The following is a 9,707-nucleotide window of genomic DNA, read 5'->3' on the forward strand; positions in this document are numbered from 1 at the left end:
CCTGACCAAAACAGGTTTGTTCCAGCCCGGTGCATTTCTCTTAATATTTGTAGATTTTTTAGAATACAGCAATATGCAACGCATAGTTGGCCTAGGTCGGGTTGCTTAGTTCTTGACCTTCAGAAAGCCTGTGACTCTCTGGAATGGCCTTATCTGGCGGCAGTCTTAGGCAAATTTGAACTGGGAGATCACTTTTTAAATATGGTTTGCCTATTGTATCAGTGCCCCACTGTCCGAGTCGCACCAGTAGGTTGATCTCAGACCCAATCAGGGTGAGACGTGGAACACGCCAGGGCTGTCCCTTGTTCCCGTTGCTATTCTCCCTAGCAATGGAGCCACTGGTGATGATACTCCGAGGAGATGGGGAGGCATGAGGCATTCCGTTAGGGGATGGGATACATACTATTTCCCTGTGCGCGGATGACCTATTATTATATCTTCGGGATATCACTGCGATCCCGACGTCCATTGCAGATATACTGAGAGCTTTTGAGGAAATGTCTGGACTCCGGGTTCACTGGACCAAGTCAGAGATGTATCCCTTCAGCGCTGTCACAGCAGAGGAAGCTGTGATCTTACATGGCTCACCTCTCACATGGTACCCCACCACGCTTAGATACCTTGGGATCTTTGTATATCGGATGCCTGACGACCTGTTTGAGGGTAACCTGATGAGAGCAATCTCGGTACTACGGGATCAGATGCGCTTCTTGAAGACACTTCCCCTAAACATTATGAGTCGTAATGCGCTGTTGAAAATTATTGTGTTGCCTAAGCTGCTGTATTATTTTTCAAATCTCCCGCTCTATGTTCCGCCCAAGCTATCGAGAGTTAGAATAGCTCCTCCGGGATTTCATATGGAATAACGGGAGGCCACGAGTGGCTCTGTGGAAATTGCATGCTCACAATGGTTGGGGAGGACTGGCTGTCCCTAATATGGAACTGTATTATTTGGCTGCCCAACTCCAATGGGCAACAAAATGGCTTGCTGGTCAGAATCTGGAGGACACGGCGGCCATGGCACAGCCCTGGACCCACTCTCAGATCTGCCATCTGTTTCACCCCGTTGCAAAACTTCCAAGGCCAAAACAACTACATCTCGGATTGGCAATACAATGTTATAGGAGAAGCTTATATATCACCCATGCGACCCTCCCATATGCCCCTATATTTCCGCTGCTCGGAACGCGACGTGGCAGGCTGGGTACATCAGAAACATCTCTGATGATCTGGCACACTGCAGGTTTGACCACGCTGGGTGATCTTTACAGCGACGGTGGGCTATTGCCGCTTGCGACACTAGCTGAAGACGCTGAGTTGCTGGCAGGTCAATTCCTTTTACATGCCTCCATTCCGAAAGCACTATCAGCTGTCTGGGGGGACTTACGGTGGAACCACCGACACATTTGCTACTTCAATACCTGCATGTAGTGGGGGAAGGCTCCCATGTGGTGCACTGGTTAGTGGAAGCGCTCCTCATGAACACACTCAAGCCCATGTTGCGACTTCGTGTTAGTTGGGAAACAGATAGAGGTCGGCCATGGACTGATAAGGAATGGGATGCTGTGTTAGCAAGCTCCAGGCACATACCAAGAAACTCCAGATTCAAACTTATACAGATGTTTATCTTCCAGAGGGCGTATCTCTCGCCTGATAAGATAAATAGATATTTCCACATTGCCACCTCTGCATGTCCATGCTGCTAACAACCAGACGCGGATTTACTACACATGCTTTGGGCCTGCCCATCCCTGCAGCAATATTGGCGGGGGTAGTTACTACACTAGTCTTATGCACAGGCACGCCCTTAACGCTGTCTTGGGAGATTTGCCTTTTAGGACTCTATGCCAGATCAAAACACAATAAAATCACCTCAAGTGTCCGGGATCTGGGTTTAATCGCGGCAAAAAGACTAATAACCAAAAAATGGAAACATGCGGAGAGATGGTTGGCTCGAAAAGTTCACTTGTAACATGGGCACAGGTGGAGAGCACGGCGCTACACAGGGAGGAAACGGCAGGGCTTCGTAAATACCCTATAGCGCAGGACAGGGACTCTATGCTAGCTACCCTTCGAAGCGGTGCCGCGGTGAACGATGAAGGTGTGCAACCTGTTGATCTGCAATAGACATGATAGTACCAGTGCCATGATTACAGGACGATGTTGCGCCCAGACATGCAGACAATCACGTATTCATAAGATCCCTGGTACATCAGTAGTAACCATCAAGGTCCTGCACACTTTTGGGAGGGGAGGTGCTAGCCGTTGTCTTTATGGCTGTACTTAGGCACATGCCTTTGTTTAGCCCCTGCATAGGCGAGCCATAAGATAATAAGGTCCAGATAATTAATCATTATGCTCAGATATGAAACGGCGACCCGACTTACATAGTTTAGATGGCAGTTAGTAGTATTGTACGTTTCAGTTTTGATTATATGCTTATTGGATGTACAGGTCTTATTGGTATCCACGAGTGACTACCTACTGCGAAATGCCATGTATATTATTTCCCTTATATTGTTGTTCAAGTCCGAACAACAGGTTATTGTTCTGTGTTAGGATAGAATGTACATCAGATATTGTAGTACTGGCCCCGATAAGATATGTTTGGATCATACTATGTATGGCCTTGTTTCTGATTCATAGACCATGAAGTAGCAGCACCGGCGAGTAATAGCACAATGAGGTTTTTCCATATGTGTCCAACATAATGTATGTATCTGGCAGCAGGACTGCAGTGTTGGTTTTATGTTCTCATTGTTGACACTTGCACTATTGAATGTCACAGGGGTTATATAATTTTGTGGTGGGCAACAGAAAGTACTGTATAAAACTATGATGCCAGGTATGATAAAATCAGAAAATACGAATAAAGATATTTAAACAAAAATAAGCATATAATAAGGCCACCTTCATCAGGACCCGCAGATTATCACACAAAGAAGTTCTCAAACACCCTGGGAAGACCTGGAAAAAACATGTATGGAAACGTCCATCGGTTACTGGCCCGGGGCGACACAAACTCTTTATATATAGACATTGATTGGACCGAACACATGCAAAGTATGATACAGTACACACGTGCCACCTTATACCCAGAAAAGATAGTGTCATCCATTATCAAGGTCATCCTAATGTGTTCATCCTATAAGGCTCACTAAGGCACAAAATAAAACAACAATTGTTAATCTGCGCCACCATAATCCCTAGAGTTGTAAAAAAGCAAAGGGGGGAAAACCAAGAGCTTACTCCATTTGTCCTCAGATACTCACTGTAATGTATTATGTATCAAAGAGCACACTGCTCATCACTTAAAGGTTAGTGTGCCCCAATACTCTGTAAACGTTCAAAGGTCTGCCTGGTTCCTAGCAGGGAGAAGAGCACACTGCTCATCACTTACAGGTTAGTGTGCCCCAATACTCTGTAAACGTTCAAAGGTCTGCCTGGTTCCAGCAGGGAGAAGAGCACACTGCTCATCACTTAAAGGTTAGTGTGCCCCAATACTCTATAAACGTTCAAAGGTCTGCCTGGTTCCTAGCAGGGAGAAGAGCACACTGCTCATCACTTAAAGGTTAGTGTGCCCCAATACTCTGTAAACGTTCAAAGGTCTGCCTGGTTCCTAGCAGGGAGAAGAGCGCACTGCTCATCACTTAAAGGTTAGTGTGCCCCAATACTCTGTAAACATTCAAAAGGTCTGCCTGGTTCCTAGCAGGGAGAAGAGCACACTGCCCATCACTTAAAGGTTAGTGTGCCCCAATACTCTGTAAACGTTCAAAGGTCTGCCTGGTTCCTAGAAGGGAGAAGAGCACACTGCTCATCACTTAAAGGTTAGTGTGCCCAATACTCTGTAAACGTTCAAAGGTCTGCCTGGTTCCTAGCAGGGAGAAGAGCACACTGCTCATCACTTAAAGGTTAGTGTGCCCCAATACTCTGTAAACGTTCAAAGGTCTGCCTGGTTCCTAGCAGGGAGAAGAGCACACTGCTCATCACTTAAAGGTTAGTGTGCCCCAATACTCTGTAAACGTTCAAATGTCTGCCTGGTTCCTAGCAGGGAGAAGAGCACACTGCTCATCACTTACAGGTTAGTGTGCCCCAATACTCTGTAAACGTTCAAAGGTCTGCCTGGTTCCTAGCAGGGAGAAGAGCACACTGCTCATCACTTAAAGGTTAGTGTGCCCCAATACTCTGTAAACGTTCAAAGGTCTGCCTGGTTCCGAGCAGGGAGAAGAGCACACTGCTCATCACTTAAAGGTTAGTGTGCCCCAATACTCTGCAAATGTTCAGAGCTCTGCCTGGTTCCTAGCAGGGAGAAGAGCACACTGCTCATCACTTACAGGTTAGTGTGCCCCAATACTCTGTAAACGTTCAAAGTTCTGCCTGGTTCCTAGCAGGGAGAAGAGCACACTGCTCATCACTTAAAGGTTAGTGTGCCCCAATACTCTGTAAACGTTCAAAGGTCTGCCTGGTTCCTAGCAGGGAGAAGAGCACACTGCTCATCACTTAAAGGTTAGTGTGCCCCAATACTCTGTAAACGTTTAAAGGTCTGCCTGGTTCCTAGCAGGGAGAAGAGCACACTGCTCATCACTTAAAGGTTAGTGTGCCCCAATACTCTGTAAATGATCAAAGGTCTGCCTGGTTCCAGCAGGGAGAAGAGCACACTGCTCATCACTTAAAGGTTAGTGTGCCCCAATACTCTGTAAACGTTCAAAGGTCTGCCTGGCTCCTAGCAGGGAGAAGAGCACACTGCTCATCACTTAAAGGTTAGTGTGCCCCAATACTCTGTAAACGTTCAAAGGTCTGCCTGGCTCCTAGCAGGGAGAAGAGCACACTGCTCATCACTTAAAGGTTAGTGTGCCCCAATACTCTGTAAACGTTTAAAGGTCTGCCTGGTTCCTAGCAGGGAGAAGAGCACACTGCTCATCACTTAAAGGTTAGTGTGCCCCAATACTCTGTAAATGATCAAAGGTCTGCCTGGTTCCAGCAGGGAGAAGAGCACACTGCTCATCACTTAAAGGTTAGTGTGCCCCAATACTCTGTAAACGTTCAAAGGTCTGCCTGGCTCCTAGCAGGGAGAAGGAGGTGATCTATCACGGTCAGATAATTTTAAACCTACTTATAACCCATCTCACCCTTCAAGAGACAGCTTTCTTACCAACAATATTATATTTCTTTTCCCATAGTCCTTTGACATGAATTTGGCACCTACGGAACACCCTGTCGTACCATCGGGTTTCCGCCTAGAAATCGACAATTTTTCCAAGGATTTTATTAGACTAAGGCATCCTTTTATAGAGTGGTTAAAAGGATTCTCATTTTAGGACTTAGGGCAGGACAAAATACCTTGAATAAATGGAGGTACTCCCAACAGGAAGATCTTCTAAGAATAGCGTCTCTGTGTACACACACAGCCGGAGGTCCAGAATCTTGGCTCCTTTTGTAACTTAGTTTTATACTGTCAAAGAAAATAAAAATAAAAGAGGAGGAAAGTAATATCTAACCAAGCGTGGGACCCAGTCGCATACCAAAATACACTAAGATCTAGGACTCAGGCATTGAAATGTAAACCAGCCCTTCAGATATTCCTATATGTCTACTGCTCCTATAGCAAGACTGAATCAATAATAATGTTTGTCATCCCACTGTCTCAAACTGCATAGTGGTTAACACATCCAGCAGGTATGTCGTAGACTGGTTACCCATATTAAACCACCAAATAGGTGGTAGTGTTTGATAACATCCTCAAGACTCTCGTATGTTTCTTATACGGAACATGTCCCACAGGTTTTAAAAGGCAAGCTAGTAATATCTGCCCTCCATGCCGGTAGTAGTTTGTGACAGTTTACTATCCTCCGCTAGACTGTACATACGGGCTGGACTCCCATAGATTTTGCCCCGGTCGTACCGCTTCCCATTTTTTATTCATACAACACATTTGCCTGTTTTACCTCTGACTGCCCCCACCTTACACGGAGCATTCATGAAACCCCCCAAAAAATGTGCTACCGAAACTGACTGGATAACCCACGTCCCAAACTCACCTTCAACAACGACTTGTGTCTCATCCAAAATAGCGTGGCAGATCTGGGGTCTGAAGGGGGGCAGATCTGGGGTCTGAGGGGGGCAGATCTGGTGTCAGAGGGGGGTAGATCTGGGGTCTGAGGGGGGCAGATCCGGGGTCTGAGGGGGGCAGATCTGGGGTATGGGGGGGACAGGTCTGGGGGGCAGATCTGGGGTATGAGGGGGGCAGATCTGGTGTGGGGGCGCAGATCTGGGGTCTGAAGGGGGGCAGATCTGGGGTCTGAAGGGGGGGCAGATCTGGGGTCTGAAGGGGGGCAGATCTGGGGTCTGAGGGGGCAGATCTGGTGTCTGAGGGGGGCAGATCTGGGGTCTGAGGGGGCAGATCTGGGTCTGAAGGGGGGCAGATCTGTGGTCCGAAGGGGGGCAGATCTGGGGTCTAAGGGGGCAGATCTGGGGTCTGAAGGGGGCAGATCTGGGGTATGGGGGGGACAGGTCTGGGGGGCAGATCTGGGGTATGAGGGGGGCAGATCTGGTGTGGGGGGCAGATCTGGGGTCTGAAGGGGGGCAGATCTGGAGTCTGAAGGGGGGGCAGATCTGGAGTCTGAGGGGGGCAGATCTGGAGTCTGAGGGGGGCAGATCTGGAGTCTGAGGGGGGCAGATCTGGAGTCTGAGGGGGGACTGTAGATGAAGGTAACTGCACAGACAGAAAATGGTTCCTTCCTCCTCTGCTGCAGGCTGGACACACAAGGAGAGGCCGGAAGTGATGTCAGCGCCGCTGCTGGTGCTGTCTCTGCCACCGCTGACCCGGAAAAGGAAACCCTTCTTCTCCCATCCCATATGCAGTTCAGGTGGGTTCATCTGCAGGAGAGGAGCGCCCTCTGGTGGCCGCTGACGGAACCGCCGCCTCCAGGCACCGGCAGGGAAATAAGCCTTGGCGCCTGTAAAGACAAAGACATGGGTGTTTTTAAGACACTCACAGTCCAAGGACAGGCCTCACCCTTGCTTGGTGTGCTCCTGAGGAGTCTCAGATTCAGCCCCTCATGCCAGCTCTGCCCCCTCCCTCAGTGAAATACCAGCAATGTGTTCATTTTGTTAAACTTCTGCAAAGGAACATACATGACATTCAGGAGGTCAGCGGCGGCAGAGACAGCACCAGCAGCGCTGCTGACATCCCTTCCGGCCTCTCCTGGTGTGTCCAGCCTGCTGCAGAGGAGGAAGAAGCCCTGTCTGTCTGGGCAGTTACCTTCATCTTCAGACCCCGCAGACCCCCCAGAACTGCCCCCCCCCCAGATCTCCCCCTGCCACCCAGACTCCAGATTTGCCCCTCAGACCCCAAATCTGCCCCTTTCAGACTCCAGATCTGCCCCCCCTCAGAACCCAGATTTGCCCCCCCAGATCCCAGATCTGCCCCCCTTCAGACTCCAGATCTCCCCCCCCTTCAGACCCCAGATCTGCCCCCCTCAGACCCCAGATCTGCCCCCCAGACCCGCCCCCTTCAGACCCCAGATCTGCCCCCTTCAGACCCCAGATCTGCCCCCTTCAGACCCCAGATCTGCCCCCCTCAGACCCCAGATCTGCCCCCTTCAGACCCTAGATCTGCCCCCTTCAGACCCCAGATCTGCCACGCTTATTTGGATGAGACACAAGTCGTTGTTGAAGGTGAATTTTTGAAGTGGGTTATCCAGTCAGTTTCGGTATCGCATTTTTGGGGGGTTTCATGAATGCTCCGTGTAAGGTGGGGGCAGTCAGAGGTAAAACAGGCAAATGTGTTGTATGAATAAAAAATGGGAAGCGGTACGACCGGGGCAAAATCTATGGGAGTCCAGCCCGTATGTAGAGTCAAGTCAAGTCAAGTCAGGAGATTTGTATAGCGCGCTACATACCCGGAGGGTCTCAAGGCGCTGGGAGAAGGGAGGGGAATTACTTGTCAAATATCCAAGTTTTAAGTTGCTTTCTGAATGCTAGGTGGTTCTGAGTGAGACGAAGGTGAGTGGGGAGTGAGTTCCAGGTTTTAGCTGCGAGGTAGGAGAAGGATCTACCTCCCATGGTGGTTTTATTGATGCGAGGAACGGTAGCAAGGGCTTGGTTGGAAGATCGTAGTTGGCGAGAGGGGGTGTAGAAGGAAAGTCGTGTGTTGAGGCATTCGGGTACAAGTTCGTAGAGTGCTTTGTGAGCGTGGGTTAGGAGGCGTAAAGTAATCCTCTTATTGACGGGAAGCCAGTGAAGGTTTTTCAGGTGGCTAGAGATGTGGTCTTTACGCGGGATGTCTAGTATGAGTCTGGCTGATGCGTTCTGGATGCTTTGGAGTTTTTTCTGGAGTTTTGCGGTGATACCGGCGTATAGGGTGTTTCCGTAGTCCAGGCGACTTGTGACCAGTGCATGGGTGACTGTTTTTCTGGTTTTGGTGGGGATCCAGCGAAATGTTTTTTTGAGCATGCGGAGAATGTTGAAGCATGATGATGAAACGGCGTTGACTTGTCTGTTCATAGAGAGTGATGAGTCCAGGATGACGCCCAGGTTCCGTGCGTGGTCCGTCGGGATGGGTGCTTTTCCAAGGGCCTCTGGCCACCAAGAGTCATCCCAAGCGGAGGGGGAGGTACCTAAGATAAGGACTTCTGTTTTGTCTGAGTTCAGTTTCAGACGGCTGTGCTTCATCCAATCGGCTACTTCTTTCATTCCTTCATGTAGACTGGTTTTGGCGGTGTTAGGGTCTTTGGTGAGTGATAGGATCAGTTGAGTGTCGTCAGCGTAGGAGATGATGTTGAGGTTGTGTTGGCGTGCGATGGTCGCGAGGGGGCTCATGTATACGTTGAAGAGGGTGGGACTGAGTGAGGAACCTTGGGGTACACCGCAGATGACTTCAGTGGCCTCAGATTTGAATGGCGGGAGGCGGACTCTCTGGGTTCTTCCGGTGAGGAACGAGGTGATCCATTCCAGTGCTTTTCCTTGGATTCCGATGTTTCTGAGGCGCTGTAGAAGGGTACTATGGCAGACTGTGTCGAAGGCTGCGGAGAGGTCGAGGAGGATGAGGGCGACTGTGTCTCCATTGTCCAGTAGAGTTCGAATGTCGTCTGTGGCTGCGACGAGGGCGGTCTCCGTGCTGTGTTTGGCTCGGAAGCCGGACTGTGAGGAGTCGAGGGATTTGTTGGTTTCGAGGAAGGCGGCGAGCTGGTTGTTGACGGCTTTCTCGATGACTTTGGCCGGGAATGGTAGGAGCGAGATGGGTCGGTAGTTTTTGAGTTCGGTGGGGTCATCTGTGGGTTTTTTCAGAAGGGTGCTGAGTTCGGCGTGTTTCCAGCTTTCCGGGAAGGTGGCGTAGTTGAGGGAGCAGTTTATGACGTTTCGGAGGTGTGGTGCTATGATGGAATCAACTTTGTTGAAGATGTGGTGAGGGCATGGGTCTGTGGGGGATCCTGAGTGGATGGAGTTCATCAGGCGGATGGTGTCCTCAGTGGAGATTGGGTTCCAGTCATTAAGGATGTTCAGTGGGGGTGAAGGTACGGCAGAAGGTTGGGTGGGTTGGTCTCCGGGTTAGTTGTCGAAGCTGTTGTGGATGTCTGCGATTTTGTTGTGGAAGAAGGAAGCTAGGGAGTCGCAGAGGGTTTGAGAGGGGGTGATGTCGTTGGAGTTGGCTGAGGGGTTGGTAAATTCTTTGACGATGTTGAATAATTCCTTGCTGTTGTCTAGCG

The sequence above is a fragment of the Lissotriton vulgaris genome, chromosome 1_1, assembly GCF_964263255.1.
Source record: "Lissotriton vulgaris chromosome 1_1, aLisVul1.2, whole genome shotgun sequence".
Taxonomy (NCBI): domain Eukaryota; kingdom Metazoa; phylum Chordata; class Amphibia; order Caudata; family Salamandridae; genus Lissotriton; species Lissotriton vulgaris.